We start from the raw sequence: 19,874 nt of genomic DNA on the forward strand, positions 1-19,874 counted from the left end.
AATAAATTAATTTTGAAATTAATTTATTAATTTCAAAATTAATAAATTAATTTTGACTTTATGAAGGTGTGAAGAGATACATATTCGGTCGTAACTGTACTTCGAATTTTGAATTTTGATCTTCTGGGATAGTGACAGGCGGTACAATATTCTTGTGATTCTAGGCAACAGCAATGAGATAATTTTGCCTAACTGTAAGCTAATGTAACAGTTCTGAGCATGTTTAAGGTAGGCTAGGCTAAGCTATGCTATTCAATTAAATGCTTTTTCGACTTAATATTTTCAACTTACTATGAGTTCATTAAGATGCAACCCTATCATAAATTGAGGAGCACCTGTATTATAGCAACATATCTATACACAGACTACTTGTACTCCGTTATGAATGTGTCAGTCTTAATCAAAAGATTTTCTTTAATATCAAATTATAATGTTGTAAACCTTCATTTTATATAATGCTATAAACCAGTGTAACCTCAATTAAAAGAAAAAAGCTAAATGGATTCATTCTTTAGGAAATAGAGCCTGCAGCTGTTGGGTCTACTGGTGAAGCAACCAAACCAGATTTGCCTTCATTTAGCAGCTCTTCAATTTTAGGAGAGCACAGCAGCAAAATGGTTTGAGATCCATGGTATATGAAATTTGATATGAGTGCTTGAAAAATCACATGAGTCTATGGCCATACCACCCTGAAAAAGCACGATCTCATCTGATCTCGGAAGCTAAGCAGGGTTGGGCCTGGTTAGTACTTGGATGGGAGACCACCTAGGAAGACCAGGTGCTGTAGGCGTAAAAGATTAAAATAAAATAAAATAAAATAAAATAAAATAAAATAAAATAAAATAAAATAAAATAAAATAAAATAAAATTAAATAAAATAAAAAAGTGATTGTAAGCTGACAAGGTCCTTGTAATCTGTGAGATCAACCAAGGGTTGCCTCACCTAAAAAAATAATAAATAAATAAATTAATTAATTAATTAAATATCATGTGATATCATTTATATGTGGGATATAAACCTAAAAGCAAAAATGAACAGGACAAACAGAGACTCATGGCCATGGACAATAGACTACTGGTTACCAGAGGGTAGGTGGGAGGGGTAGGGGAGAGGTAGATAGGGTAAAGGGGGTCAAATATGTGGTGACAGAAAGAACTCTAACTATGCGAGGTGAACACACAGCGTAAATATATATATGCCTTACTGTTAAAGTGTACAGCTGAAACTTATTGAATTTCGTTAACCAATGTTACCATAAAAAAAAAATAATAATTTTAAAAAATGTAAATTTTTTCAAGCTCATAGATATGGAGAACAGATTTGGTGGTTGCCAGAGGTGGGGGGTTGAGGATAGGGGTGGAAGGGGATGGGTGAAGGAGATTAAAAAGAATAAACTTCCAGTCATTAAAAATCAGTCATGGGGACATAATGTACAGCATAGCAACTACAGTTAATATTTGAAATTTTGTTGTATGTTTGAAATTTTCTAAGAGTAGATTTTAAAAGTCTCATAAGAAAAATGTCCTGGAACTGTATTGTAACAGATGTTAACTAGATTTATTGTCTAATCATTTTACAAAATATACAAATATTTAATCATTATGGTATAAACCTAAAACTAATATAGTTAATTATACCTCATAAAACATAAATAATATTTTCTTCTAAGCCAAGGATAAACATTACTGAGCATGAAATCTTTGAAAATAATCTTAACTCTATCTCATATATATTATTCTTCTCTACATTATCAAAGAGTAAATGGGAAGCCTAAAATAATAATCCTGACTGTTTAAACTGTATACTAAGAACGTCAGCTGTTTTGCATTAATTCGATGTGTCCTTGGAAACTTCTAAGCATCAAAGGACTATTTTTTTCCCAATACCAATACCAAGTGTATCTAATACATTTTGATATAACCTGGAATTATTCTTTAACATGCCACCTTTTTATATAACTTTTGTAAACTTTTTTTTCTCGCTGCCTTCAAATTCCTATTGTACTAGCTTTTGCTTCTTTTCCCTTATTTTAATTTTCTGTGAATTGAACAAGTAGATTTAAAAGCTTTACATTTTTTCCCCTAGGCTAAAAATGTGGGGAGAATTGGTCTGCTATTTTAAAAAGCATACATTTTTTACTTGCATGACCAGAAATGTAATGATAGAACTTGTTATACAGAAACAACTGCAACCAAGAGGGGTTTTTTTAGTATCAGCAGACAAGAAGTATACATACACAAAAAGGGCATTATGGGAAAAACAATCACAAAATACGAAACACTCAAACTATAAGGAGAGCTGAAGGGACATGAAAAAGCGGGGGTGGGGGAAAAACTTTCCCAGAAAGATAGAAAAGTATACGACTAATATCTTTACAGATGATATTAGAGAAAGCAAATCTCAGTGGAAATCTATTGACGGTAACAACATATAAAGTGAAGTTGAGCCTGTTTACAAGCAGGGAATAAACAGAATTGCTCTGATTTAATGTAACTAATCCCAGCACAGATGGCAGGGTTGGAAAACACCACAGGGCAGACAAAAGAAGTCAACTACATTTGCACAAACCAAATGTGAAATTTCATTGTGGAATCCTGACCTGAACAGAACAGTCTAGTCTCAAATTCTCAGTAGCTAAGAAATATCATTTTTCAGTGTGAGAAGGAGTTGGTAATTTGTAATGTGATACTCTTTATACCTATGAATCCATTTCAAACTTGTTTATAAAGATACGCTTACATTAGCATTCTTTTCAAAGGAGCAGATTTATTCAATCTCAGCAAAAACATTTTTTTCTTCGAATAAAAGCTCTATTAAAAATTTCTTTAGATTTTACAATAGGAAGATAACAAGTCAGGCTTTGAGAACTATGCAGCTTTTAAGGTAAAAATCCTGGACCTAGTCAAAATAAAACTATAAAAGCATTTTCTCTATAAAATTATTTTAATGAATGTCATTTCTTCCTAAATAGCTTATATGTTGCTTTTTAAAAAATTTTTAAACAACAAAAGTTATTGAATATTTAAATAACCAATAACTATCCAGTATTAATAATTAAATTTATATGATATTAGAGTTAACTAATGTATCCCTTCATCAATAATACCAAGACCCAAAACAAGGAAGTCAAACAGATAAATTTGGAAATGTATATTTTTGTCCTTTCTTTCTGAGTTTTTCTACATATAAGATAGACATAGAGCATATATATAAATTATGAACACACACATATATTTATAGATATATACTTATATCTGTAAGATACAAAATCTGCAAATGTTTTTATGGTTATTTATTCACACACAGACATATGTGTGTGCGTATGCGTGTGTGTGCACATGAGATGTTGAGTATTCTTCATCTTGCTATTTCCCCAAAGGAAAGAGCAGCGAAGCATGATAAGGAACACTGTTTTTCCCATTAGGCTGCTGGGCAAATCAGTCCATTAACAAATGTTTAGCAAGAGCCTGCTTGTAGATTTTGGTTGTGGACATAGACAACCAAAGGTGGGAGAAAGTTGGACTGCCTGATCTAATGTTATAAGGAAGGTACTTGGCATTGAATCTTGGTCAAGAGAAATACAAGTTTTGAAAAACTAAAGTTCAAATGTCTGCAGTGTGAGGATAGTATCAGTAGGAAATATTGTAATTTCAGCAGTGATGATCATGAGGTAGCTTAAGAGAGATATGTAGTAAAACAGCAGAGAATTTGATGAAGTGCACATCTTGCTCTATTATTCCTTTTTATATAATGTAGATTCTTCTTATATTGAATATCAACATTGGTATTAAAGTCTGCTTTTATTTTTTTACATTCCCAGCAGATCAAATGTAATATTCAGGTGCCTCAACTCCCTTATTTAAACAAAAGATAATCTTTTCATATTATTTCTACCTCTAATAAATATGAAGTTTGTTATTGGATATATCCTCTGCATTTATAGAGGTATTATAATAAAGTAGTATGTAAAATATTTTAAGGCATATTAAAGTTAGACACTAAACAATTTCCTTATGTGACAATAAAAAAAGCACATAATTTTTCATTCCTCTGTAGGTTGCATACCTATATATAAGGCAAGAGAAACTATGATGATGATAAACTACAAGCCTATAAAAGTCATAAGATTATTGAATGTTATTTCTGACAGGCTAAAAGCCTCAGTCACTGATACGGTATATATTTGTCATTGGTGATATAGCATTTGAAAATGAGTTTTAAAATCCCTAGACTATCATTTAGGGTAAATCCAATAACTAAATCTAAATTTATCATGATATAAAGTATACAAAATGTTTAGGTACTAATGAAAAAAATGTCTACAAATTTATTTTTTGTAAGTTAGATATACTGGCAATGTAAGTAAATATAAGCTAGACATGTTTATTACTCCGGTTCAGCAATGGTAGACAGTTTATCTCCTCAAGGCAACTGTTATTTATTGATTAAAGTCTTCCACTTACTTCCCCTAAATATAATAGAATCAAGTCATTAATCATATGTTTGTATGATTGAACTAATACATGTTTCCAGGCGTTCTTGCTCATTCAATTTTTACTAAATTTTCTTTCTGTTTATAATCATATTATTACATACCAGCTCTAGGTAGAAGTTGGGTCTTAATCATTCTAAAAGTATTGTTGGAAATACTTTCTTATGGAGCAATAAGACAAATATTAACATATGTAACATCAGAATGCTAACATAAAGAATCCTGTGATAAAGCAAATAGGATTGAGTTTTTTCCCCTCGTTTTAATTTGTGGTATGGAATTTATGAGTCACCCGATCCTTATGTTCAACATAGGGAGGATCAAATGGTTCTTCAGAGATTATGGACTATTTTAATGTAATAGTTAATTGATTCTTAAGTTGTTTTAATAAAACCATTCTCATTTCATTTTGCATGAAACTTACTTAAGACTCACATAGATGGTATTTAAATTAACTTGTAACCATAAACAGCAATTATACCTGAGTGTTAGGAACAGGCTGATAGACATATCTGAAGAAGGAAAGAGCCCAGCATCCTGACTGCCTGCCTACAGTGATCCTGGAGAATAAGTACACCATACAACTCCTTGTTAGGGAAGAGAGTTGCATGGAATAACAACTATTTTCCCTTCTGCGAAGCACAAGCAATAATATAAATAAATAGAAAGTACTAGAATTTTTTGAAATAAATTTATTTACCTCTTTAAAAATACCTTTTTTAGGGGTCTAGGATCAATAAGCTATTTCTTTTGCATGTGTTTTCTGTTAAAACATCGAGAATAGAACTTTTAAAAGCTTCTTAAGTAAAAGCAAGTTAATTCTGAATGTATTTTTCAAGTAGATAAGTATAAACTCTTTTTTAATATAATTATTTTTAGAAGAGTTTTAGGTTTAAAAGAAAATTGAGCAGAAGGTACAGAGATTGCCTTGCCCCCACACATGCATAACCTCCCGTCACCAACATCCCCCAACAGAGTATGTTTGTTATGATTTATGAACCTACACTGACACATCATTTTCACCCAAAGTTACAGTTTACAGTAGGATTCGCTCTTAGTGTTCTACCTTCTATGGGCTTTGACAAATGTATAATGATATGTATCCACCATTATGGTACCAAACACAATACTTACACTGCTCTAAAATTCTTCTGAGCTCCACCTATTCATCCTTTCTCCCCCTAGACCTCAGTAAACCCTGATCCTCTTACTGTCTCCATAGTTTTGCTTTTTCCAGAATGTCATGTAGTTGAAATCATATAATATGTAGCCTTTCCTATTGTCTTCTTTCACTGACAGGAATATGCAATTAAGTTTTCTCTCTGTCTTTTTATGGCCTGACAGCTCATTTCTTTTGAGCACTAAATAATTTTCCATTGTCTACATTACCCATTCATTTCTGAAGGATATCTTAGTTGCTTCCAATTTTTGACAATGATGAATAAGCTGCTATAAAAATCAGTGGGCAGTTTTTTTATGTGTGTGTGGACATATATTTTTCAACTCCAAGTTGCACAATTGCCGGATCATATGGTAAGAGTATGTTCAGTTTTTTGAAAAAGCTGTCAAACTGTCTTCAAAATTGGCTGTATCATTTTGCTTTCCCACCAGCAATGAATGTGAGTTCCTGTTGCTCTACATCCCCAGAAGCTTTTGGTGCTGTCAGTGTTCCAGGTTTTGGCCAATCTAATGTGATGTGTAGTGTTACTTCATTGTTGTTTTCATTTGCATTTCCCTGATGACCTATGTGAAGCATCTTTTAATGTGCTTATTTGCCACCTGCATATCTTCTTTGATGAAAAGTCTGTTAAAGTCTTTAGTCTCTTTGTTTTAATCAGGCCATTCATTTTCTTAATGTTGAATTTTAAAGGTATAAACTTTTTGAGAGCTTTTTCTTAGGGGCATCATCTCTCTACTCTCTTGGTTTCTGCTTTGCTCTATTGGCTATTATCATAATCTAATATCTGATACAAAATTAGAGAGTAAAATAAAATAAGGATAAAAGTGAAATTAAAAAAAAACTTTAGTTCTTAAAGGTTGGGGGGGCAGATTTCTACAAAAACAAGTTTGAGTATCTACTTTACAGGATGGAATAACAAACAAAATTACAAACATGGTGATTACTAAAAGTTGTCAAATATAATGTGATTTTTAATTAAATAGTTAATTACATTCAATTCAAAAGTACATTCAGTAGTTTATACATTTTCCCTGTTACCAGTAAACATAGTAATATTTGGATTGATAAGATGTGTAAAGTTATACTTTCAAAGTCAATTAGATATAATTAGATGTTCAACATTCCTGCCAGTTGAAAGACACTTTAGAGACAGTTATAAGTGAATAAGACCTTGAATACATTCCCATGACTAAGCAACTTTTCTTGCAGTGAGTGCCATTTAATAATCAATAGGGTCATGCTCTTTGGTTATAATCCATCATGATCCTCTGTCACACCAAGATATATTAATTTTAAGAAATTCTTGACATGAGACAGAAACCAATAGTTTGCCAGAGTTGCTACTGAATAAAGTAGAAAGTAATGTATTCTAACATTAACATAAATAATTTTACTCTAATGACTGGTTATTTGAGAGGAAGGGGAAGCTGGAGATTTGCTGTTCACTTAATCTTTCCCAAGAGCATATTCAATCATGTTTGTTGCTACACATAAATTCCCAATTCCTTCCTCAAATTGGCATTCATGCTATAGCACATTATTCCAGCCTTAGTAACCACTGTTTCACCATAATTATTTTGTGGCCTACAGAATGTTTCAGGGGCTGTGGTGGGTTCTTTATATATAATATCTTATCGAATTTATATGTATAATAAATATTGTAACTTTGTATCTAAAAATAAAATATGTATTTCAAAAAGGGTAGGTAGGTAATTTGTTCAAAATTATATAGAATTGAAATTATGTTTGGCTTAAAAAAACACCTAGTGACTTTCTATTATTAATATTACATCCTGTGTTTCCTCCCTCCCCATTGGTGATCTTGGAATGCATTCTCTCTCTCTCTCTCTCTCCTCTCCTCTCTCTCTCTCTCTCTCTCTCTGTCTCTCCCCTTCTCTCTTTCTTTCCCTCATCCTCCTCTTTTCCTTTTTTTCCTTCCCTTCCTCCTTTTCTCTCCATCCTCTCCCTTTTTCCCCATTCCTTCTGCCTTCACACATCCTACCTATCTTTAATGATTTATTTTCATAAAGTATCTTTTCATTTTTATTTAGTAATAAACTTTCAGTGCCTTCACTGGTGCACCTACCTTTACTCTAATTGGCATTAGTCTCAGTAACAATATCTATTTGTGTATTTCCGATCATTATTATGTTACTGCTTCATGAGACAACTGTGTTATCTATCTCTTTAGGAATGTAGGAATTCATTAAAAACTATCAATATATTTTAAATTAGGCATTTTATGATTAATAAACAACATAAAGAGTTTATGGTACTAAATAATTATTATCTGCAGTAAATACAAAAGATATGTAGTATCACTTATCTTTGAACTTTTAGTTATGAAATTACTGAAGCAAAAATGAATTTCCAGAAAATAGATGATAGAAAACTTCTCCATACATACCTGATATACATAGAGATACATGAAAAGAGATGGCCTTCCAGCTTTGTTTATTCCTTTATATTACATCTAATGAATTGCCATTCTTTTGATCTGGATTTTGTTCTGTTTCAACCTAGATATTTTCCCTAACCACTAGCTCAAATGCTCAGCCATCCCTTCCTCCTCCTACAGCATTCTCATACGTTTTATTGAGCCCTTCCACTCAGCCTAGAAATGTACAGTTTTCCACAGTTTCTTTCTTATTCTCTCTTGATCAATTACCCTAACTACACAATCACTTTTTGTTCTTCCAAAAGTGTCTTCACTTCCTGTTTTCTTGTTCAAGCCTCTCATTCACATTTCAAATCAAAGCAATTTGGATTTTTGACCAATCATTAATACCTTCTCCATGGCAACCAATATTTTACATGCCAAATAATATAAATGCTGACATCTCTGCAATATTTAAAATATACAACATCTACTTTTCATAAAATTTTATCTCCTTTTTTATTTTGGCACCAATTTTCTTGGTTTTCTATTAGATTTCTTGTTTCTGTTAAAATTCTGTTCACATATTTCTCCTCAATCTTGTACCTTAAATGCCTTATAGGAGCCCAAATCCGCCATTATTGCCTACTCATTAGACAACTAAACCTCGGTCAATATAATCCATGGTCTTGGCTTTATCATCCTCTATATACACTACTGAAACATTAGTCTAAATTGCTTATATTGTCTTCTGTATGTGTTTTTTTTTTTAATGAACTCTATTGAGGTATATGTTATATAAAAGAAAATGAACATATTACATGTTTAATTCAGTGAGTTTTGACAAATGCATGTACCTGTATAACCAACACCCAAATTAAATTATAAAATATATCAACCAAACAAAAAAATTCCCTCATGCCCATTTGCTGTCAAACCTTCCCCACTCTTACTGATCTGATTTCTATCATAATAGGTTTGTTTTACCTGTTCTCAAACTTCATATAAATAAAATAATTTATACATTTTGTTTATGGCTTTATTTATCTAGCATAACATTTTTGTGATTCATCATTTTGTTGTATCAATATCATTAGTGAGTTCCTGTTTTATTGCTGGTTAGTGATACATTGTATACATATGCCAGGATTTGTTTATATAAAATCTGTTGATGGACATTTGACTTACTTCCAATGTTTTTGTGGACATATGTTTTCATTTCTCTTGGGTAAATACTTAGGAGTATAATTTTTTTTGGATTAAATGACTTCTTTAAATTGATTTTTTTTTTTTTGCCTCTATTAGCTTTTGGTTAGATATCATTATTTTTGTTTTCTAATAGTTTTTCTAGAACTTACTACATGGTTGTAGAGAGAGTCTTTGTACTATTTTTCTTTATATAATTCACATATTTAACACAGTGCTTCAGAGTTTTTTTTTTCTTTTTAGCCAATTCCAATAATAATAAAAAAGAAAAGAGACAAGAAAAATAGCTAACACAAATATAACTTAGTATTTGCTAGGTACATAAGTAAGTGCTTTCCATGTATTAAAATATTTAAACCTAACAATATATGGTAGATTCTCCTACTATCATTGTCATTTACAGAGAACTTAAGAGATTTGTTCAAGATCTTATAGCTACTGAGAGGTGGAAATAAGATTTGAATGGAGGCAATCTCACTCAAAAGTCCTACTTTCTACCATTCTGAATGTACCTCCCCTATATTCCACTGTAACATGTACCAATATTTAGTCAAAAATAAAAATGTATGAAAGAAAGATGGTTATTGTAGGAGAATAAACCAGGGGATGATTTATTTTTTCATCAGTATTTAATTTAAAACAAATTTTTTTCTCCCCAGGCATTTCAAGTGTTTTAAAATACAATAAAATATATTAATTTTCTCAAATATGTCTTTTAAATAAATATTAGTGGTGCATAATTTTCATTAAAAAGACACATATTTTATTTGTAATTTAATGGAATTATATAGATTTAGATTTATAGAGATAGAGATGAGAGAGAAGACAGGAGAGAGAGCAAAGAGAGAAAAGGAAGGAAGGAAAAGAAGAAGAGAAAGGAAGGAAGGAAAGGAGGAGGAGGGAGGAAGGAGGGAGGAAGGAAGGAAGGAAGGAAGGAAGAAGGAAGGAAGGAAGGAAGGAAGGAAGGAAGGAAGGAAGGAAGGAAGAAGGAGAAATGCTGCCTTCTCATTTTTTGAGTGCAGTTCTCTGGATTTATCCTGCCTTGTTGAGAACCAATAAATCTGATTTTGTTGGACGACTGGTTTGTTTTGGTGATCTTTGGTTGATTAGCCTTTAATACCAAATCAGGCAATGCTTTAGCAGAGAGAGACTAGGAAAATGATAATCTGGTGTCATTGTCTGAATTTGGGATATGACTTCCCCTTCCCATAAATATACAGAGACTGCTGTATAAGACAAAAAGCGAACTTCTTGAGTGTTGAAATTTTGAAGAATCAAAAATAATAATTGTTCACTATGATCTATCTCTTTGATTTTCCAACATCACTAGCTTACTTTCTACCTACATTCCATACATACATACATACATACATACATACATACATACATACATGCATATATGCAATCTCCAAATCCTGCCATTTCTAATTCTGAAATTACTCTTAATTTTGTTTCATTTGCTTTATATCGACTGCATCTCTTGCAGTTCAGACTAATTCACACAGTAGACCTTCAAAAAATACTTTGGAAAGGACTGAATGAATAGTAGATTGAATCTCCCCTTAACTATATAGCTTCTTATCTGGATTCGCTGATTCCCATCTTGGCCATTTCCAAAGAACCCACTATACTAAAAAAGGTTAATTTTTATAAATGCAAACTTAATAATAGCACTTGTCTTTTTAAATTTTTCTGTGTTAAGACTAAAATCAATTTTAAGATTTTAGACTTAACACTGAAAAATTTAAAAGAATATTTCAAGTTCCCACTGTTCCATGATTTTTGCACATATTCCCTCTGGCTGTAACACTCAGTAGTTTTATTTATCTTTGAGTCTTACCTATTTGTTCTACATCAATTTTTCCCATAAGTATATCTGATAGTGTAGCACTCTGCCTCCCATATGATGAGGTTCACAACACTGCATTGTAATTGTGTATCTAATTGTTTGTAACTCTCAACATGCTCAGTTCCATAGTGCAGGAACTCTGCCTTGGTCATTATGGTGGCTCTTTCTATTTTGGCCACACCCTCAGTATAGATTAGAAACAGATCTTTTTGTGAATTTTATTCTTGAACCATATATTTTATACTGATGAAGAAATAGGATCTTCATATTTACTGACAAATTCATACTTTCTGGAACTAAGAATAACATCTAATTTTTCAGTACCCATAATCCTCTAATGGCATAATGTGAATTTATTTCTTGATCTTTTGACTTCCAATGCTATGTTCCCCCTGCTATATTATTTTACTCAGATAATAAATAATTGTTTGAGTTTACAACATACATCCTATTTTCAAAAATGTTACTACTATTGATACAGCAAGTCTAAAAATTATCAGAGAAATATCCTCAAAGATGAAATAGTTAATTGATCTGAAATAATCCACTTAATATCTTGATAATCTACTGAGTAAGTAGACCCAATTACCTACATAATTTTATTTTCGTTGGGGAATGAAATAAGTAATAAAGAGTTCATTTCAATCTGGGTTAGTAATCCAACTCTATGAGCTAATATATCCTTCCTTCAACTCTCAACCAAACAACCCAAAATATATCAAATAGTTATTTTTGTTTTTACATCTCCTGCCAGGCAAACCATTACGTTTTCAATTATTAATTAGTTAACCATAACCAATAACATATTTTTTACATTTAATCATATTTTCATGTCATACTATTTTCTATTTAATGTATGCTTAACATTAAAGGAAGTCAACAAAATATTACTTTATTTAATTCTTAAAATATTTCCAAATATCCAGTTAATTGAGTCATAGCATACTGATCTGTACTTAAAGATGTATCTTTATAAATTAAATATTTACATTCTGTAATATTTTTACTCCATGGAGTACTAACTAATGAGTAGAATAAAATATGACAATATTTTTGGAAAATAGTACAAGGTTTAGTTGAATTGACCTAGAAGGTGGTATAAGAAATGTTGTGGCTGGTAGATGAGGATGAAAATAATATTTTGTTTTGTTTTATACTGTTTTGTGGCAAGAGCTGAATTGATTAGAAAAGTCATAAGAGGTCAGTAAAGCATGAAGACAATTATAAGCACAATAGCCTGTGGTTCTGAGAAGAAAAACTAGGACTAAATTGCTCTAATTGGAAGAAAGTCTGAAGTTAGACAAGACTCTTAAATTGATTTGAACTTTCCAGGATAGGCATTCACTGTGTGATAACATAAAAGTGACAAAGATGGCAGCCTTAATGTTCATTTCAGCTTAACTTTAGACAGGCTTCTTCTTTCTTCTCATCTCCTGACCTCTTTTCCTTAGAACATTTACTTTAGACAAACAAACTTGTAATTGTAAATTATTTTTCTATCCCTTTGAGATGTATATAAATCCTTTTAAAATCCTCTGCCAGTTTTACAATCCAGTGATATCTTTCTCAGGAACCTAGGAACCTCTCTTTGAAATGTTATACATCGAATGTTATACTTTCTCTCTCTGTCTCTGTGGGAGGGTAGAAGCCTAACACTGATGAGTGACAGTTAGCAAACACAGGTGGCCTGATTATAGATAAAAACATTTGCAAACTCAGGAATAATTAAATATACTAGACACATATCATTGAACAACCTCCTCACTAACATTCTTCTGTAGTTTCCATTAGCTCATGCAAGCACTTAAAAACTCTCCTACTCTTTGTTTCAACAGAATTGAGTCTAGACAGAGTACTAGCCTCTCTCTTCTATTACAATAGCCTTGAATAAAGTCTTCCTTGCCTGTTTAAGAATGTCCAGTTCAATTTTTGCTTTGACAAAAGAAAGTTGGGAAAAAGATTACTATCCTTTCTGAAGAATGGGCATGGTGACTGATGGAGTAGAAAATGTCCGTTGTACAGGCTAAATGTCAATGCCCGGCAGACGGCTCTACTGGAGCTAAAGACCTCTAATAATGACCTCAGGGAATGAGGTTTGAATGAAAACACAGGGAATATGACAGAGTGGGAGAATTGTTAGTTACGAGAATTGTTAGCTACATGGGTCAGAGGGAAAATGGCAGTTCTTTAAACACCTCAGAGATCACATTGTCCTCTTATTCTTGAGAAAAAAAAAATGATTTGTATCGAAATTGCAATTTTGGCAAAGTGGTTCCTAGATCATGTGTTCTGACTCTCCTTCTAGGCTGATATGGCCTAGAAGATAATCTTTAACATGACAGAAACTTATGACAAACTAACTGGCACCCATAAACAGATATTGACAACCATATGTATTTTTAACTTACTTTCAGAAAAAAAATCTCTCTGCTATTTGCAGGTCAAAAAAAAATATGGCTTTGCATTAACTATTTGAGTTCCAAATATCTCTGATATAAAATCCGATGCTTTAATTAAAAATATATAATTATTCATACAGATTTGTTGTTTTGTAAAAATTGAATTCTTCATGGCACTGTTTTTAATTTGATAACTGGCACAATTTTAATATGTATTTACAGAAAAGTGACTATTTATAGATAACTTATGGTTATAGTCCTTATAACTGAGCTATTCTAGGAAGCTACTGACTGGTTTTTCTTAATTTGCAGAATAACTTCTTGATACATTTTCAAAGTTGAAACCAAATATTTCCCATTTCAAAAAAAAAAAAATTCCAGGTGCTTTAACTTCACACACACATACACACACATACACATAACTTATACTTAGAAGGGAGATTCAGGTTGTTGCAGTGAAGATTACCTAAAAGGCTATTCTACACTCAGAATACCTGAGAAATTATTGTATAATTAAAATGGTTATATGTCCTCATTTACCCAGGATGATTCCAGCTAATGTCGGTTGCCCTAACATAATTAACAGTGCCTAATTTTGTTTTCCAAAGTACCCCAATTTTTACAAAAAATTATAAGGTCACCCCAAATTTATTCAGCAGTTTGTATTCTGTATTTGCATGCACTCTCAACAATCAAGTATAAGTATTCATTAACAGAAACCAATAACAGCAGACATTAAATGTTGCATATGAAACCAGCCTTTCATAAACCATATTTTACATATTCATCTAAATTATCATTGATGACATGAGTCTCCTCTCTCGTCATTTTATCTTAAGATTCCGAAACAAGCCTGTTGTGTAAGCAGTTTAACCAATTTTACTCTCCCTGTTGCTAATCTTTATTTGAAGAGTCTGCTTTCATTCTTTTCTAGATTCATGTTATCTTTTCTACACTGAGATGTCCTTCACTCACCTTCAAATCCGCCTTTTCCAGAAAAATCATCATTGTTGTTTTTTCTTGTGTATTGTATTCTTGAAAGCTTTCAACCAATGCCTTTCTGGAGACCACAGATATGAAACCTTGCTCACACTCCCACTGGAAACATGTCTAGTGAATTGTCCACAATTACAGAGGGCCACAGAGAGAGCTAGTGTGTGTCTCTGTATATACTGCAATCCTCCTCATAAATATTAGCACCCTTAACTTTTCCTAATAAAGACTAGGCAGAATATAAATATCAGTGTTCAAGATAAAAAAATGAAAATTAAAAAAATAATAATAATTATTACTAAAGCAAACAAAGTATCTATTATCTTTAAAGACATTTTACTATAATACCAGAATGGTAAAATTACAAATAGAAGAAAAAAAGGATACTGACATTTATACAGTTTATTCATGCTTGAAAAACAATATTTCTTATTGTAAGAAAAAACATATTTAAGATTGAGAATATCTGAACATATTGACAATTAAACAATTTATTGATTCAACAAATATGTTTATATAGTCTCTAACTAAGTCTTGGGAGGGGTACTTGGCGTTAGAGAAATGGTTAAAATATAGGAGTCATAAGTATGCCCTTGACTCAGACAAAATCAAAATGGTCTTAAATAATCTTTTATTTCTGGGGAATACTTGAAAAATATTCCAAAATATACCAAAATATAGTTAAAGAAAAATATGAAATAAATCATAAAATCACAGAGATGAGACTAAATATGTCAAATACTACATATGATTTGCTTAAGCTTCCCTATGTAAAGTTAATTCAAATATTTTCTAAAACAAAATTTAAATTTGAAAAATTTATTTTAAACAAATTGTGACATTGTATACTTTTCTTCCCTTGCTTCTTTTTCTTTCCAACATTATAACAAGGAGACTTTATTATCAGCATTCCTGTCTAGAAATTATCCTCCTCTAAAAATTGGGTTTCCTCATGGTATCAGTCTTGGTTCACTTTTCTTTACAATACTCCCTAGGTAAGCTCTCAATTTCACTTTATTTGAATAACTATCTTTATGCCGTGATTCGCAAATTAATATCTCCAGGTCACACCTTGTCTCTGACGTGAATATCCAACTTTCCACCTAACACTTCCATTTGGATACCTCATAGATATTTCACAGATACTTGAAATTTGATATAATTAGATTGAAACTCTTTATGTTTGTTTTTCACAAAATCTGCCCCTCTCCAAACTCTAGTTTCTCCTATGTCTCTAAAGAAGATTAGCATTCACCTTCTCACTCAAACGATAAATTTAGAAGAGCCATGATCCTCCCTTGTCACTTACTAGCCAGCTTCTGATCCGTTATTACCACCTCCATCAATTCTTCCTCCTAAATAAGATCCATTTTTGCTTTAGTCCTACCCAATCCACTTGAGCTTGATTTTATGAGCCTAATAAATGTTCTCTCCACCAAGCTTTACTGGTGCTCTGTCTCACTCAGGATAAAATCCTAATTTTGCCACATCCTAAATGCATTGTGTTATCTATATCTCCTGATTCTCCCATTCTCATTCATCTACTTGCTAACTATACTCAGTAGCACTGACATTTAGATTGACTTTCTCAAACATGTCAGGGTTTTTATATTGCAGGACGTTTGCAACCTGTAATGTACTTCTCAACTTCTGTTTGTTTAGTTATCTCTTCTTCATCATGTACTTATGAGCTTGAACATCACCTTTATAAAGAAGCCTCCACTGATTGTCTTATTTAAATGCAGGTTCTCTTCTCCATTCTAACTAAGCACAAAATTTTTTTTGTCTGTATTATGTTAAAAATTACAATTATTTTGTCTTTCTAAATCTATCTCTTCCACGATATTGTAAGTTCCATGAAGCTGGATAATATGCATATATGAATTATTTCAAAACCATGCTAAGTATACCAAAAAATCATCACCATGGAAAGGTTATAAGTAATTTTCTCATTTTTTTTCTGTTGTATTCTAAATTTTCCAAATGAATGTGTTATGTTGAAATAAAACAATGTTAACAGTTTAAAGATAGCTTGAAAATATATAGTGATTATAAATGTTATTGGTATTAAATTGATTGCTCACAAATATTGAGTTGGTGATGTGCTAACCACAGGGGTGTCTACAGGTATATTAGAATTACATGGTTATAATAGCATAGTTGAGGATCCCCTGAGGCATTTTGTTTCCTGAGCATTACATTCTTTTGTAATAAAGAAAAAACAACATAGGACTGAAAACAATAGATGCTTTGAATGGACTAGGCATATACGTTGCTGAATATGTGATTTTATAGTTTACTTAAAATTGAAACTAAGCAGACTCTTCCTTTAATATGATCATCTGAACTGCAATGTACAACTATAAATATAATCAGAAACCAATTTAAGTATTTTTTTACAAACATTAAAAATAAAAAATAATAACCATTTTTAAATTAGCATTTAACCTTACATTTCATATTACAGAGACATGGTTTTCTTTGTGCAAAATCTATAAATAATCATAATTGACATCGATCATAATTACTCCTAAACATAGAAGCCACCTGTTATAAGTACAGTGACATGCAGACACACAACTGGTTTCATGCCACACCCTGAAATAGCATACACTATTATAATCATCTGCCTATACACACTGAAAAGAATGTAAAATTCAATAGCATAAATGAAACAAGAAGAAAAAAATCACATCTGTGAAGATTGAGTATAAATTTAGGAAGAACATAGAAGAGAACACTTACTATATCTAGTTGTTACCAATTTTATCTGCACATCATACTTTGAAAATGTTACATATGTTCTACTATTATGTAGCACAGTACATGTAGATTTGATATTGATTATCAAGGATATTTATTGTATCTTTTCTGAATTTACTGAAATGAATAATCAAACCAAAAGTGTCTTTATCCTTTTTTCAGAATATAATTTGGTGACTGAAGCAAATATATCATATAATATATGTAAAATGAAGCAATTTATTTGCTTTTCTAATATATTTTAGCTATAGTCTTATAATAATAGTTAATGTCATTAATTATTCCAAATATTCTTTGTTTAGTATATTATAAAATTTTCAATTTTATACTGAATTATTAAAGTGACTTTAAATGTTTCCTAGCAATGCATAATAAAGCTATTAGTGTTCCCTAACTTTTACTGCATTAAATATCAGAGAAGTATGTGTTATTTTGCCCCAAATTCTCTATTTGAAAGTTAAACTGACAAGTTCAATCAGCCAGAATGGCAAACAGGGATGGTGGTTAAGATGTGCTTGTCTAATATATTGGAGGAAAGGGGCTACTAAGAAAGTACATAATAAACATAATGTGAAAAATGAATGTAAGAAAAGGTATACAACAATTAAGAAGTCATCCAAAGACTATGAGCCTTTCTTTAAGTCTAAATCATAATAACAATTTAAATTATGTATTCACAATCATTTTTTCACTATCTTTTCAGACATCCAGATTTTTTTTGTTTTGGCTGTAACTATTTTATTGATGCTGTAACTATTTTATTGGCTGTAACTATTTTATTGATGTAAAAGCCCTTTTACAAAATTCATAATTAATTTCATATTTATTCAAATGGCCACTAATTACAATATACTCTGTGGAATTCCTGAAATAAAGATGCCTGTGACATGGTCACTCTTATCAGATGAGCACACAAATGAGTCTGGGACCCTGATAGCATCTGAACAACTATGGGATTTCCAGAAATAAAAATAGCCACGGTGATAGACTGACCTCTCTACATATCATCCGTTCACTTTGGTCTTGTGCCATGCAGAAACTGATGGATTTGATAATTTTATAACAGAATTTAGGGAACTAAAAGGCCATCTTAATTCCAAATGTATAGCTATCAACAATATTCATGTTTAAGTCGATATTCTTAAAGCATGTAAAATAAATATATGCATATCCAAGAGAATGGTTGAATGACTTTGGGCAGAGAGCGAGAATAAAAAGCTACTAGAACCTGGGTATTTGGTTTTAGATTGTTATTCTATTTTTTAAAAACCTGTTAATTTTCAGAAAGACATGCTATCTTACTCAACTTTTCTTTTTCTTTGAAAGAGTTCCTAAAAAAAGAAATTAAGGATTTGTATTCAGTAGATACTCTAGCTTTGAAATGTGTATATACTTCTATTTTAAATTAGTGTTTAATCCTCCGGAGTTTCTTTTTAAAATTTTAATATATAAAATTAATTTTATTATACCATATTTGTTCATTCATTTAAACCTTTTCATTTTATTTTGTTTCTATAGTAACCATTTTTCTTTATTTGAACTTCAATCTTGAAAGTTCAATTTATTTAAACATCTTAACATTTTAATTAGTTAGTTATTTATTTACATGTTTCTTTTCTACTTTTCTAGTAAAGCATGTCCCAATGTGTTTTAGAGAAACTTATTTCAAAGCTTGTTTTTAAGGAGTTCCAGTGATCAAGTCACTACTCTATTGGACTTCTCAAAGCCTTGTGTAAACACATTGTGAATCTCAAAGGGGTGAATGTAGTGTATAATATCGCAGATACTTTTTGACAATCAGACTCATTTTCACTAGACTATCTTACAGGATTCTAACACACTCCAGGAAATGCACATGATAATATCTTAAATGTCATGATTTATTTTTATTTTTTAAGAAGGTATGGAATGATGTTTGTAAAGGGGAAAGTTTAAACAATTTTTTTCCCCTAATTTCATTTCACACCTATCCTTTCAAATGCACTCAATAGTGTATTTATACCTTTGTTCTTTTTTCTATATTCCACATAAAATATAGCATCATTAAATCAGAATTTTATATAAGAATAATTTTACTTATAACAATAAAAATATTCAAATACATAAATATTTATTTTTCCTTATATTGCCTGTCATTTAGTCTGAATGAGGAGAGTAATAACAAAAGGAATAATGTTATCTAACTTTTTGGAAGCCTTCTTAGACACCAGGTACTGCACCAAAAATTGTATTAATATTATATCCTTTAATCCCTGCATCGCTCTGAGATGTTGAGGCTTAAAAGTGAGGAACTGAGCTGACCAACATCTAAGGCCATAGTGCTAATGATTAAGCTGAAATGTACCCACAGGTATAGTCATTGCCTTTAAGCGAAATACTCATCTTTGTAACTGATGGGATTTGAAATATATCAACTTCAGGTAATCAATCAATAGATGTTTGTGAGTTTCTATACAAATATTGTTTCACATAAGTAGGGTAAAGTAAGTATAATGCTTCCCTGAAAGAATCATCACCAATCTAATGTATTTAATTTTTTATTGTAGTCATAGAGTCATAGTATAAAATTTACCATATTAAATTTTTAAATATAATTCAGTAGTATTAACTATAT

General features: G+C 31.2%; 1 non-coding gene across 1 annotated transcript; it reads left to right on the plus strand.

The window, feature by feature from the left end:
- The first annotated feature begins 671 nt into the window (after window positions 1-671).
- LOC120622299 (5S ribosomal RNA) lies at window positions 672-790 on the plus strand. Its single transcript, XR_005658467.1, has one exon. It is a non-coding gene; the product is annotated as a 5S ribosomal RNA (ribosomal RNA).
- Window positions 791-19,874: the final 19,084 nt, after the last annotated feature.

The sequence above is a fragment of the Pteropus medius genome, unplaced genomic scaffold (assembly GCF_902729225.1).
Source record: "Pteropus medius unplaced genomic scaffold, Ma_sr-lr_union100, whole genome shotgun sequence".
Lineage (NCBI taxonomy): Eukaryota > Metazoa > Chordata > Mammalia > Chiroptera > Pteropodidae > Pteropus > Pteropus medius.